Source organism: Alosa sapidissima, chromosome 15, assembly GCF_018492685.1.
Source record: "Alosa sapidissima isolate fAloSap1 chromosome 15, fAloSap1.pri, whole genome shotgun sequence".
Taxonomy (NCBI): Eukaryota; Metazoa; Chordata; class Actinopteri; order Clupeiformes; family Clupeidae; genus Alosa; species Alosa sapidissima.
This window is the reverse complement of record NC_055971.1, coordinates 6109651-6122976: the sequence shown is the minus strand read 5'-3', so window position 1 is coordinate 6122976 and position 13326 is coordinate 6109651.

The window sequence follows — 13326 nt, the reverse complement described above, 5'->3', positions numbered from 1 at the left end:
TGATACCGGTGCTAAATTAATACTTTTAAAACGGTGCCAGTGCCAAAACGGTGCCTGAACCGGTATTTTGTTTTTATAATGAAATGGCCAAACCAATTGTCGAAAGCATGAATTGATTTATTTTTAATGATAAAACAAATATGAACATGAAATTGAACTATATATACAATTTATTATCACTATATATTCAATTTATTATCGGTAGTTTCATTGCTTCTAGGCACAATTCTAATTGCAGGTGCACTCTAAAAAATGGTTAAAAATAACCCAAATATAACCCAGGCGCTGGTTATTAGATTGGGTATGATTCTAACCCAAAACACTGGGTTATATCAACACAACGTTAGTTAAATTGGCACAATAGACTGGGTAAAGGTAACCAATGTGCTGGGTTATAACTATATAAATGTTGAGTACAATTCACACAGTGTACAATTCACGTCATCTACTTCCTGAATTTTTGATGATACCCGGGACACCGAAACACATGAAATTTGGTGGGTATGTGGCCCCACTAGACTTTTACGCAAAAATTTCGTCACCACGGGGGCCACTCCCCCCCGTGGTGGCCCCCAGAACCGCAAAAAAAGCAGTTTTTCCTAAATAACTACCTGAACCATGGCACTGAGGATTAAGAATCTTTTATGGTATGTTGGTCTCAAGGGCCCACATCAACCTGGCCCATAATCACTCATTTGTGATTTGCACCCCCCGGTAAAAAATGAAAATGCAATATCATTCTGCTTTAATCACTCCTATCTTCAGTTAAGATGTTCAGAACTGCACCAAATGTTATGTGTATGATTGACCTGGCATTCTCTGGGGGTATGCCACGTTTCGTAGAATTTCATCCATGGGGGGGTCTAAAAAAATTTAGGTTATGTGTACATTTAGTGACTGTACACTCATTGGTCTGTAGATGGTGGTGCACACATATACACATGCACACACACACAGGCACGCACATACTATCGGTATTAGAACGGCCGATACATAATTACAAATTCAGTACGATTAAAAGAAAGCCAAATATTCATCATCATCATCATGGCTGCATTTCCAGTATTGGCGATAGGTAGTCGTTTGTCCACTAGATGGCGCATCGTTGCAGTGAAATGTAATTTTGTTGGGAAGTTAAAAGTGGGTTGGAAAAACAATGGACGCTTCCTACAAGGACTGTAGTTTACCGCAGAGAACGTCTAATAAGGATAGGACGATGTTCACATTAAATGTAATTTCCATTTCTTCTTGAAGCCGAAATAAATCTGAGAATGTTTATCGGACATGCTTGGTTTTTACTGCAGGTACGTTAATCTTATAATATCAATAAGGACCTAGGCACAATAATGTTACCATTAGCGTTGGTTGAGTAATGGAGGCCAATTTGATTGCATTTGTAGAAAACTATAAATGCGGTTATACCAAGCAAATTGATAGCAGCACTGTAATTGTATCTTTCGACTGTCATTTGTTGCACGTGCTACAAAAATCATTCTGTGCAATGGAAGATTTACCAACGTTACACCGGTCTGATACAGTTTTGCCTATACATGCGTGAGACTGAGACGCCTGTTTATTTGTTTTAAGTGCGTGCAGGGTGTGAGAGGGGAATCGATGTGCTTTGATTCCAGCTTGGTAGTTGTAGTCTGTGAGATTAAAAAGCACGTCTGTGTGAAGTATCCAAACAATGACACCTTCATTTCATTATGGCTGCTTTAGCAACACACCTTAAGCTACTGTGTAGTGGGTCCCATTTAGAAGTGGCTACTTCATTCGCGCTTTCCTTGACTCATGGAGTTGCGTGAATTTTATTACAACTTTTCACCACGGTATGGCAGTTTAAGTCCGCTTGATACTGTAAGGCGTAAGCCAAGGTTTCCCAAGGAGATTTTATTTGTGTCGCCAGCATAGCCTATTGACAATTTATGTTGTAAATAGGCCTACCTTATAGGCCTACCTGTAGCTTAGGGAAGCTAACAGCTTTCTATTAGGATCTAGTTTGTTAGTTACAGTTTTGTCATAACTCCCTGATGCATTTTTTCAAAAACAAATGACCTTTGTTTTTGATAGCTGTTGAAAACGACATGGAACTGACAGAGATGTTTTTGTTTATTAATAAATAAATAAATAAATAAAAATATAACATTATGCTGATACCTTTTGCTTTTCCCAAATACAATGTAGCCTACAGGTGTAAGTGACCTTTCATCAATCCAGTTGCAATCCAGATTTTAAAGGTTTTATAACAATGCTACAACTTCTTTGGCTATTCTACAATCTATTCACCTTTTCAGCGCCAGTAGGCTACTTTCTGTGCAGCCGCACACACACAGGCATGCCAAACAAGCATACACAAAAGTTTCAAGAGTGGGGGATGGAGACAAATTGATTAGTGTGATTTATTTTCGCGGAACGGATGTACAGGAGTGAGCGGCGGTCATATTTTGTACCGCTATGCGGTACATCTAGTTAACGTTAGCATACCAACCGTCTGCTAACGTTAACCTAGCCAGCTGTTGGTATGGAAATTTTAGTTCGTTGTAAAAGTTTGTTTTGTTTCTGTTCAGCAGTTCATACCCAGTGAACACAGAACTATGTTTTTAAGAGTCTGTCTTTGTGTAGATTTAACAATAACATGAGCAGTAACTGTAAGTTAATGTTAGCTAACGTTAGCTGGCTTGAATGACACAATTCTTAACCAGCTTGAGGCTGAACGAAATTGGCAGGCAAATCCATATCACGAAGGTTATCTCTGGGTGGACTTTTAAAATCCGTCTGAATAATAATTTAAAAAAAAGCAGACACATACCTTCCAAAATAGCCTGATTTCCATTGCATGTTGACAGCTGCTGGACTGCATGGACGGTTGAAAGAATAACGATTTCCCCGAACTCTCAAATAACTATGCAGCTGTGTTAAAGTTACCCTGGTGCTGGGTAGTGTACTCACATCAGGTGGGGGAGAGGAGGGGCGCTGTCCTAAACTATCAACCCAACAAGCTGGGTTACAGAAAATAACCCAACATGAGTAAAAACGACCCCACACAATGACCCAACAGTTTCAACCCAGCGTTTGGGTTGAGAAAATAACCCAGTATTTTTTAGAGTGTGGCTTGTCATAAGTTTAAACGTTAAAACAGCTTACCATGGATGCACACACAATGGCAAGTAGCCTAATCAATCGCCCCTCTGCTTTCAAGTTTATCCAGTGCAGATGACTTGCCATATCTTTAAAAAAACGACTTGCCATGGAACTGTCAGATCATGGACAACGGCAATTGCAAGTAGCTTAATCTACGGAGTCTGCGTTCAAGTTCAATGTGTTTCTAAATGCTCGTTAAAATGCAATCATTATTTAGCACGAAAGATTAATGTAATTATGTAGGCCTAGTTCAGACGTTATCAGAACTTACTGTAAAACAAAGTTTTCACATTACGACTTTGCTGATAACATTTTAAATAGATTAGGCCAGTTAGCGAATTACCAAGGTTTTTGAGTGAACTAGACTGTTGGTGTTGTTCCATAGCCATTTGCTTGTGTGTAGGGGGCTTTGTTGGTTGGTTGTCACCGGGATGCAGAGCTAGAGTTCAGTAGGGTGACAGCCACAGGGAAGAAGCTTCCTCTTAACTTGCTGGTAAGGGTGTGGAGAGACCTGTAACAGTCTTTGATGATGCTATGCAGCTTATGCAAGCAACGCTTGCCCTGGATGGCCCGGAGGGGAGTGAGGAACAGTTGATGCACTTTGGGCACTTTTCACCACCCTCTGCAGTGCTTTCTGGTCCGAGGCAGAGCAGTTGCCATACCAGACTGTGACACAGTTGAGTCTTGTGTATGACACTATTATACACACATTCAACCTTTATACCACATTCGGTAATGAAGACCAGGCGAATGGTTTAACGTAAGCTTTCTTTTTACTAACTGCAATCAGTCACACTGCTACATTCTCAATGCGCATGTCTCAATCACATCAACGCCACCAATGCGCAGCAACCATACCAGCATAAAATACCATAAAACCAAATACACAACCGTGAGGATGCTCTCGATGATGCAGCAGTAGAAGTTCACCAGGATCTGTGGAGACAGGTGGACTGTCTTTAGTGTCCTCTAGAAGAAGAGACGCTGGTGAGCCTTCTTGATCAGGTAGAGGTGTTGAGGGATCAAGAGAGGTCCTCAGAGATGTGGATACCCAGAAACTTGAAGCTGGTGACATGCTCCACCTCAGTCCCATTGATGAGAATGGAGGTGTGTGTGCTAGCTCCCTGTAGGCCGTCTCATCATTGTTGCTGATTAAGATAGATGAGACCAATCACCGTAGTGTTAGAGCCATGTACAGGTGTCAGAACTGGCTGTTCAATCGGCCGCTCCTCCGCTTAAATTCACTTTAGGTCGCTCTGCTCAATTTGGCTCAACGCTCCACTTAAAAATCCTCCCATTCCAGTAAAATGGTTCCACGCTCGCTCCAATTTAAAAGAGGGAGAAATAATCTTTAAGCCGATTGTGTTTAAATGTAAATTGTGTTTAAATGTAGTAGGTGCTTCAGCCTCTGGCAAGCTCAGAAGGGGGCGGCAAGTGACTGAGCTTGAGAGCGAAGTGTTGATGTAGGACAACGACTTTTCATTGGCAACAGTATAAAATATTTTTATATATATTTATATTGAGTTAAATCAACAAATCAAATAATCAACACGGTTCCTTGCAGTCAATAAACGGTTTCGAATCAGTTTATTGGGAATAAACCGAATATGCCCGTGTCTTGTAGCCTAAATCTTTTCAATCTATTGAAATAAACCGAAAAAGGCCATATTCGGCTTACAAATAAACTGTTTGCACACCCTAGCAAATGCCTGTTTTAAACGGAATATCGGGTCATGAAAACACCTTAAACGGAATATGCTCCCAGGAGGAAGAGTGTTGTAGGCCTGCTCATGCTCAATTTGCACAGAATTAGAATAAAATAAACCAATAGTCTCTCACGCACTTTCCCTTAAGGGCAGCCGTGGCCTACTGGTTAGCGCTTCGGACTTTTAACCGGAGGGTTGCCAGTTCACTGATTGGGATAAATGCAGAGACCAAATTGTCCTCACGGAATCAAAAGAGTATATATACTTATAGTTATACTTAATCATGGCGAAACAACGCACACACTTTTGGAAAGACCAGGAGACAAACTTATGTCTTGCAATCATGCAAATGTCATGGAGTTCATCGACGGGAGAAAATTACATAATAGCGATGTTTTTAAAAAGATTTGTAAAAAACTTAATGAGGCTGGCTATCGACGTAGGCCTACGCCTGAACAAGTGAAATACAGGTGGAAGACCCTGAAGACGTTGTATTCAGCCAAAAGAGGGAATTCCACCAGCGGAGATTTACGTCATGACGTTGGGAGATTTGTAGGCTGCATCGCTGACTTATTCGGAATAATGTTGATTGCTAATCAGGAATATGCTCAAAATGTGAGATTCTACTTCCTTATAAACAGGTTAAACGGAATATTGACATAAATGGAATTTGGGCAATAAACTGATTCAAAACGGCTTATTCCCAGCAGGAAAACGTGCTGAATGTCTTCTAGTGCTAATGGACTGATAGCCCTACTGGTAGCCTAGGCAATTATTACTCTGGCTTATGTTTGGGGGCCGGCCTTTATTTGTCTGAAACGACCACGGCCCCGGCTATAAATAGAATCCCGGCCATAATTTGAGAATTTATGGTAGTTGTTTTGTAGTACACTTGTATGACTTGTAGTTTCCAAAATATTTAGCGAACTCCATCCCTATCATCAATGAGCTTACAATGCCCAATTTTTGTATTTTAACAGTCTTGGTTTTATTAGGAAGAAATTAATTCTGAGTGGATTTGGACATGCTCGTGACAGACTTGTGACTCATGGTGTGAGCGGTATCGGACCGAAATCGGAGCGGAACAGAGCGGCCTCTAAATTAAAAAGCGTTCCACGCCTCACCTTATTCCATTGGACGGAAGTCATTAAGGACATGAGTGTTTCCAATGGATAGAACTTGCAAAAACAAATAGCACACACCATCAGATATGTGTATTTGACAGTGCATTGTTGAATTCTGAAATGTCATGTCCTGTCCTTGGACCTGTCATAGCTGCATTTCCTTTTGATGGGTTCATCATTATATAGATTGATATATAATATTTTCATAGCAATAAATTCAGTGTCAGTTATACATCTACAATTTCCTTCCCCATTTTTTAGTTTAATACATTTGTGTGCACACTGCACATTATTTCTTACAGTATAGTAGTCTACATACATTTCCGGGTTGAGAATTGATTACACATTGCCCATATTTTGGTTCATTCTTGCATTAACAAACAACAACAATGACAAAACAACATCCTCCATGCACCAACCTATACCATGCATCTGTTTAGAGTCAGTGCCATTTGGTATAGATATATGGATAGAAGTATTTCAATAGCAATAACTTAAGTAAATGTAGAAGTCGTAGTGTTTCCCTCTTTTAATACATTTGAGTGAACATGTTCATAATATGCATACCTGATCAGGTAGAGAAATTATGGAACTAAGCTAGAATGACCAGCAGAGGACAGTCTTACAACACATTTGCTAAAATCCTGTTTTGAATGCCCAGCTGCACAGACCAGAAGCATATATGTCTAAATGCTCATCCCAACCACATAATAGTCCAAATACTGTATATTCTGTGGTCATTACCTAATCTCCCTCTAACCATCCAATGACAGTTTTCCTCCAAAGTTACTAGGATAATGTGACATTTTGGTCTAAATAAGCACATCAGAAGGAGGGTGAATGTGATACTGAAGGCAGAAGCTGTCAGGACCAAGCTTTGGGCCCTCTGATGAACAATAGCACACACAGGGGAACACATCACTGCTCAATGCTGATGTATCTATTTGGGGGAAATTACACTCCATTTACTGGAAGATAAACATGGCTTTTACATGCAAGGAAGCAGGAAAGCAAACCCCTTCAAAGATTTGAGTGTCTGAAGAGAGTTAGTCTTGAATTTTAGTTTGAAAGTGATCCACAATAATGACAGACAGGAGTTTTACCGGAGCCACACAGATGTATAAACTTCAGATTTTATTTAAAAGTGGCAACATAAGGGACTAACATTTCGATGTTCTGCCACGTCTTTAATACAATAATGACCTTTCTTATTTATTTTACTCATGCAGGATAGCCTTATTAGACTGGGGCAGATCAATGTCATACCAAAGTGTTTTCAAAGTATAATGCCACAGAAAACTGGGAGGTCGGATGTATCCCACTTTGAGGTAGCCTGCTACGCCCAACTATCTCCTTTCAGGGAAATATATGTCTGGAACACCAGAATTCACTAATGTTTCCATCAGACCTCAAAAAGCTCAGGACAACTCAACAAACTCCATTCCCATCAACAAACTTACAATGGATTTGGTCATGCCTCAGGCTTTTGGTGTGAACGGTATCGGAGCGAAATTGGAGCGGATCAGAACGGCTGCTCCGGCCTCTACATTTAAAAGCGCTCCGCGCTCAACAAAATTCCATCCGCTCCGCTCTCCGCTTGCAAACGCCTGCAAACATCAAAAATTACAATCGGAATAATGTGTACATTTTTTACAGGCAAGGGTAGACCTACATACATTGATCCTCATTTATCAACTGAGTGCAGAAACCAGCAGAGTGCAGAATTCATCTTACGATTGGGCTTGTGTGTGATTCATGAAACGTTTGTATCACTAACAGGCTAGGCTACATTATGGCAAGTAGGCTACAAATGTGAAGGAAAAGTCGTAGGTCCAAGATATTCCATGAATTCAACTCTTCAACTTTCCAATGAGACAATTTACTGCTGTTATGCCGCCACAAAAACTTGCGTTCACGAGTTAAGACTTGAAGTGAGATTTGAGCATAGCCACCGCTCACGTTCAAGTTGATAAATGCCATGCTCAGGAAATGAGCATGTGCCTGTCCTACGCCTGTTTTATGTCGTATGCACGTTTCATAAATGAGGGCCATTGTTTCCTGACTGTGGAGCTGTTTATTGTCAGTTTAGGCGAAGGAAGTAACTATGGAAATCTCTGATCAAAACGTAAAAGCATTTTCACATAGAGTGTCCCAGTGACACCACTTCCGTTAGCCTCCATGGGACCTATCTTTCAAAAAATGTTGAACGCCAGTCTATAGCGAAAAAGAAATTATTTTCTGGTCCCGGTTGACTTGTGCCTTGAATTACCCATATGATGTTTGTCAATTTTAAATACAATTTTTCATGTAAAGACATTTGCAGTTTGTTTCGTAACTATTGAATTACAACATTGTGAAAGATCGTAATTCCAACGACTACAAACCCATCAGTCGCGCTAGTGGCGTTAGCTCATTCACAGCCACACTACAAGCATACCAGCAACAGGTCTTAATTGGGCTTTCCTTGCCGATGAAAATACCATGAGTCAGAGGATTAAACACATCAGGTAAGTTGTATTCGTCCATAGACTGTACATTAGATACTGTTAAGTGACATAGCAGGCAGCAAGATGCAACCGTTAACTAGCATAACAGCTAATCTTATCGTTTCATTACGTTGGTGACGTACATCGTTCGAGACGAGAGATGTAGTCCACTGAGCGGATTTGCATAAAACCAACATAACTTTTGAAGTCTATCAAACAACAGTACTTTCTTGACGTGAAAAATTATCTTTTAAATTCACACACATCATATGTGAAATTCGTGGCACAATTCAAACTGGACCAAAAAATAATTGTTATGTCTCCATTAACTCCCGTTCATATTTTTTTGAAAGATAGGTCCCTTGTAGCGGAAGTAAAACAGAAGTCACTGGGACACTCTATTGCTAATACTTGTTTGACACGAGTGCTCCGGATGTTATTGTCTCTTCTTCATGAATTTGTGTGAAACATCTACATCGCCACCTACTGGCCAGGCATATGTACTACAGTGTTTTCACTTACTGTAGTTTCCTTGTGGATGAGGTATTTTCTGAAAAGGATACCATGTGGACGCAAAACTTTTTGAAAACAGAAAAAAAATTTTTTTTTATCAAAACCATTCCTTCTCATGTAGATGGGGTCTGAGCTCACACGGTCTGACCTCAAAAATCAGATATAAACAAAGAACTTTGAAAATGACATGAGGTGTTATGTAGAGTTTTAGCTTGTTTTACCATTCACAAGGTGTGTTTCCATGGGCACCGCCATTGTTAGTTTGCGTCAGATTACTGCATTTTGGCGAAGTCATGGTACATCGATTTGCCCCGACATGCCAGAACAATTACCTAGAGACTATAAAATGCCATTACATGCTCATAACTACCTCTTTTGCCATGAGCCCAGTAAGGGTAACCAGTGTTGACATCTTGCATTCTCCCCCCGAGACCTAAAATTATCAACCATGATGGTCTCTTTTGGCTCGATGTCAACACTTAGAGAGACATATACCATATCGCTTCAAAGAGCATGACATGGGGTTGGTGGTGGCAGGTGCCGAATTAGGCATGAGAGGCCAAGAACACACTCAAAGCCATATCAGAACCGTCGCATCCAAGGCATAGAATCTGGCAAAGGTGTTATCAGATGCCCATGAGGTACTCTGACAAATCTCGTACACAGGAACTCCCTTCCAAAAAGACCAGGAGGTTGCCATTCCACATGTGGAGTGGACTTAGAGAAGGGCGGCTCGTCTGCTGCCTCAAAAGCCAGGCCAATAGCATATACCAGCCAGTGTGATCATCTCTGAGTAGAGGGTGCCAACCGCCTGCGCACCATAACACATGAAAAGCTGTTCTGTCTGTCTCAAAGCATATAAGTGCACCAGGCCCTCACAAGGCACAGCTTCGGATGACAGACCTTGTCAGCTGTTTCTTGGGTAAGCTCAATGACCCTAGACCTGTGTTTTGAAGTGAAGACCTTAGGCTGGAAGAACGAATTTGGGTGTAGGATGACGTTGGAATCCCTCACTGCAAATTGCATGCATGCATGCACTGGTCAACACCACCAGAAGGGCAGTCTTGAGAGACAGCAGGGGTCACTGGAGCGTGCCTTTAAAACAAGCATAAGGTTCCAATGTGGAACTGAAATGGTCGCTGGGAATCTGAGGTCTCTCATGAAGTCTAGAGGCTAGGGGTTGGCCCCAGGGGACACACCGGCCCAACCTATTTAGCAGGCTGACATAGCTGCATGGTGGACTTTGAGAGTGAACGTTGAGCAACCACACAGTGACACAGTGATAGTCGCACACAGTCTTGCCATGTAAAGCTGGAAATGATGGGGATGCAACAGGCCCTGGGGTGTGGTGTTGCTGCCAGTGCACAGCAGGCCGGCCAGCTGGAGGCACAGATACACAGTCACCCGGGCACCCGGACAAAATTGGGCCAGACAGGTGCGGATGTCGTCCTGGCGCCTGTGAGAGAATGTGGCTCTCATGCTGCACGTGTTCAGGAGAAGGACCAGGAACTTCCTGAGCAAGTCGCAGCATCTTCCTACAAGGTGGTTCAGCACCATTGCAGTGTGGAGTGAATCACTCAGCAACAGTCTGTCGTCCAAGTAGTTCAGGACTTGAACACTGCATTGACATAGAGGGTGGAGTGCAGCGTCTATTCACTTTCTGAATGTCCAGGGGGCCATTGACAAACCAAATGGGAGGGCCGTGTATATACTCGTAGGTGACCCCTTCAAAGTCAAAGTGGAGAAACCGTCTGTGCCCCTCTGTGACTGCCAGGTGAAAATATGCATCTTTCAAATCAACTATAGCCATGAAGTCCCTTTGTAGTGCTGTGGGCAGTTGTATGCATCTTAAGCATTCAAAATGGAAGGCAGATTGTCAGATGCTTGTTCACAGCACATAGGTTCAGCACATAGACCCTGTCTTTCCTGGGCAAGAATAAGTATCTGTGAAAAAGCGCTCTGTTATGATAGGCGCATTGAGGAGCACCCTCTTCTCTTTGTCCAGGAGCTGAGAGAGATTCAGTCACAGATGGCGCAAAATGACTACCAGGGAGCCCAGAGCACGGCCTATCGCACCCATTACTTTCGTTTGAATTACTCGCGAACCCGTGATCGCATAGATATGCCACACATTTCAGATGAAAGAGGAGACACCAAGAGGGGCAGCTGTGCCTACTGGTTAGCGCTTCGGACTTGTAACCGGAGGGTTGCTGGTTCGAACTCCGACCAGTAGGCACAGCTGAAGTGCCCTTGAGCAAGGCACCTAACCCCTCACTGCTCCCCGAGTGCCGCTATTGTTGCAGGCAGCTCACTGCGCCGGGATTAGTGTGTGCTTCACCTCACTGTGTGTTCACTGTGTGCTGAGTGTGTTTCACTAATTCACGGATTGGGATAAATGCAGAGACCAGATTTCCCTCACGGGATCAAAAGAGTATATATACATATACTTATACTTATACACAGAGCTATCATTCGATACCAAGTACATCCTTCTGGGTTATAAAACAGACGACGTGACACCAAAAAATAATAACTTCATAATAACTTACCCCACGTTTTCGTGGCAGAGCATGTTTATAATCCAACGCTATCATGTTTTTCTCTATGGCAAAGCATGTTCTTAATGTGCATGTTTTGAGATCCTACCAAATTCCTGCATGGCATCCAATTCAAGGCTCACATGCATTCAAGTGCATCCCAATTTGTTCGATAAAGAAACACCTTTTTTGCCTTTACTTTGTATAGCAGGGCGAGTTTTTTGCAGGACAGTACTATCACTGTAGCCAGACTACGCCACCCTGGGTCTAGCACCCAGGAAATGAGTTAAGAGAACACATAATTGCACCATTGCACACAGGTTCGTATACACGAGGCAGAGACGTGAATTCCAGTGAAAACATGACCAAGTTTATTTAATTGAAGCCAGGGAAAAGGAAGGGGGGATAGCTGCAAAAAGACATGAAGACTAGTCTGGGTTAGGAAAGTACAAAAATATGTATTATGTTTTCTTGTTGCACTTTTGTTTATTTAAAATGATCACAACTAACAGACAGGTTCCATATGGGATGCACGATGGAGCAGAATGAGCAAGGCAGGGGCTTACCTGGGGGAGGCAGACTACTGATAATGTGCCCTAGAGCCCACACACATGCACACGCACAGCAAGAAAAATCAAATCATGACACCGCAGACCACAGCAAACATTCTGATAATTCACACCAAAATGTGCATCTTTACTGCACCACCACTAGGTGACTGACTAGCCTCCCGCCAGCCGGAACCCTGCCTGCCAAATTAACAAACAGTTAAAGGTTGTTGCCCCCAGACTCTATGGAATAGACAGACACTGGATAACTAAGATAATAAAGTAAAGTAAAACAAGAGGGTACAAGTACAATGCAGGCAGTTGCCAAGTGCAAGCAAAGCTAAACAGTAACAAAACAAAACTAAGACAAGACAAGACAGCAGCACGACCTACGCTTAGGACAACGCGCATGGAAAGGCCGTGCTACCTATACCAAAGTCCTTTTTGGCAAGTCCCTCCACTCGGCAGCCATATGGCAACGCTTTTTGGGCACTCTTCGGGCATCCATTTCGGCAGAAATGCACGTGCACAAGGCTTCACGACACCAATCTTGCTCCAGCTGCGAGATCACAACACATGATTGGCACGATGTCTTCACAACACACCATATGATTGGCTCAATGTATTCACATCACACCACATGATTGGCTCAATGTATTCACATGTCGACGTTTTGCCGAGGAAGGGGTGTGATATGTGTAGTAACGTTACAAACTAGCCCCATGCATTTCTATGGAGGATTTTTAGGATCGTTATCATGTATGTCATTGAAAGATCAACTATGCCACTCATTTGCATTTGCTGTAATAAAACCCATAACAAATTAGTCTTTCTTATTTTATAAAAATAAAGTCATATTGTCATTCAACGGTTGATATCTTATTACTATAATCCTGTGATAAGATGGCATATCATATTTATTAACTTACCATGTTTTGTATCAGTAACTTTGCTGAAATGTATTTAAGAGGTTATTTGATACAGGGCAATTCCGCGCAAAACTGTCACATCCATAACGCCAACACAATGCCATTATGGATGTGACAGTTTTGCATGGAATTGCCCTACATCAAACCTTATCCTATCAATTTATTTACAATTTATTTAAAATTAGTTAATCTTATTCGGAAATGTTTGACGATTTCTATCACTATATCTGTCTTTTGATCTTGACAATTGGCTAAGCATAAAGTCAAGAGCAAGTTAAAAGAAAATTCACATCACAAGATTTCAAACATTTTATTAAACATTTCCTCTAGCATTTCTTACTT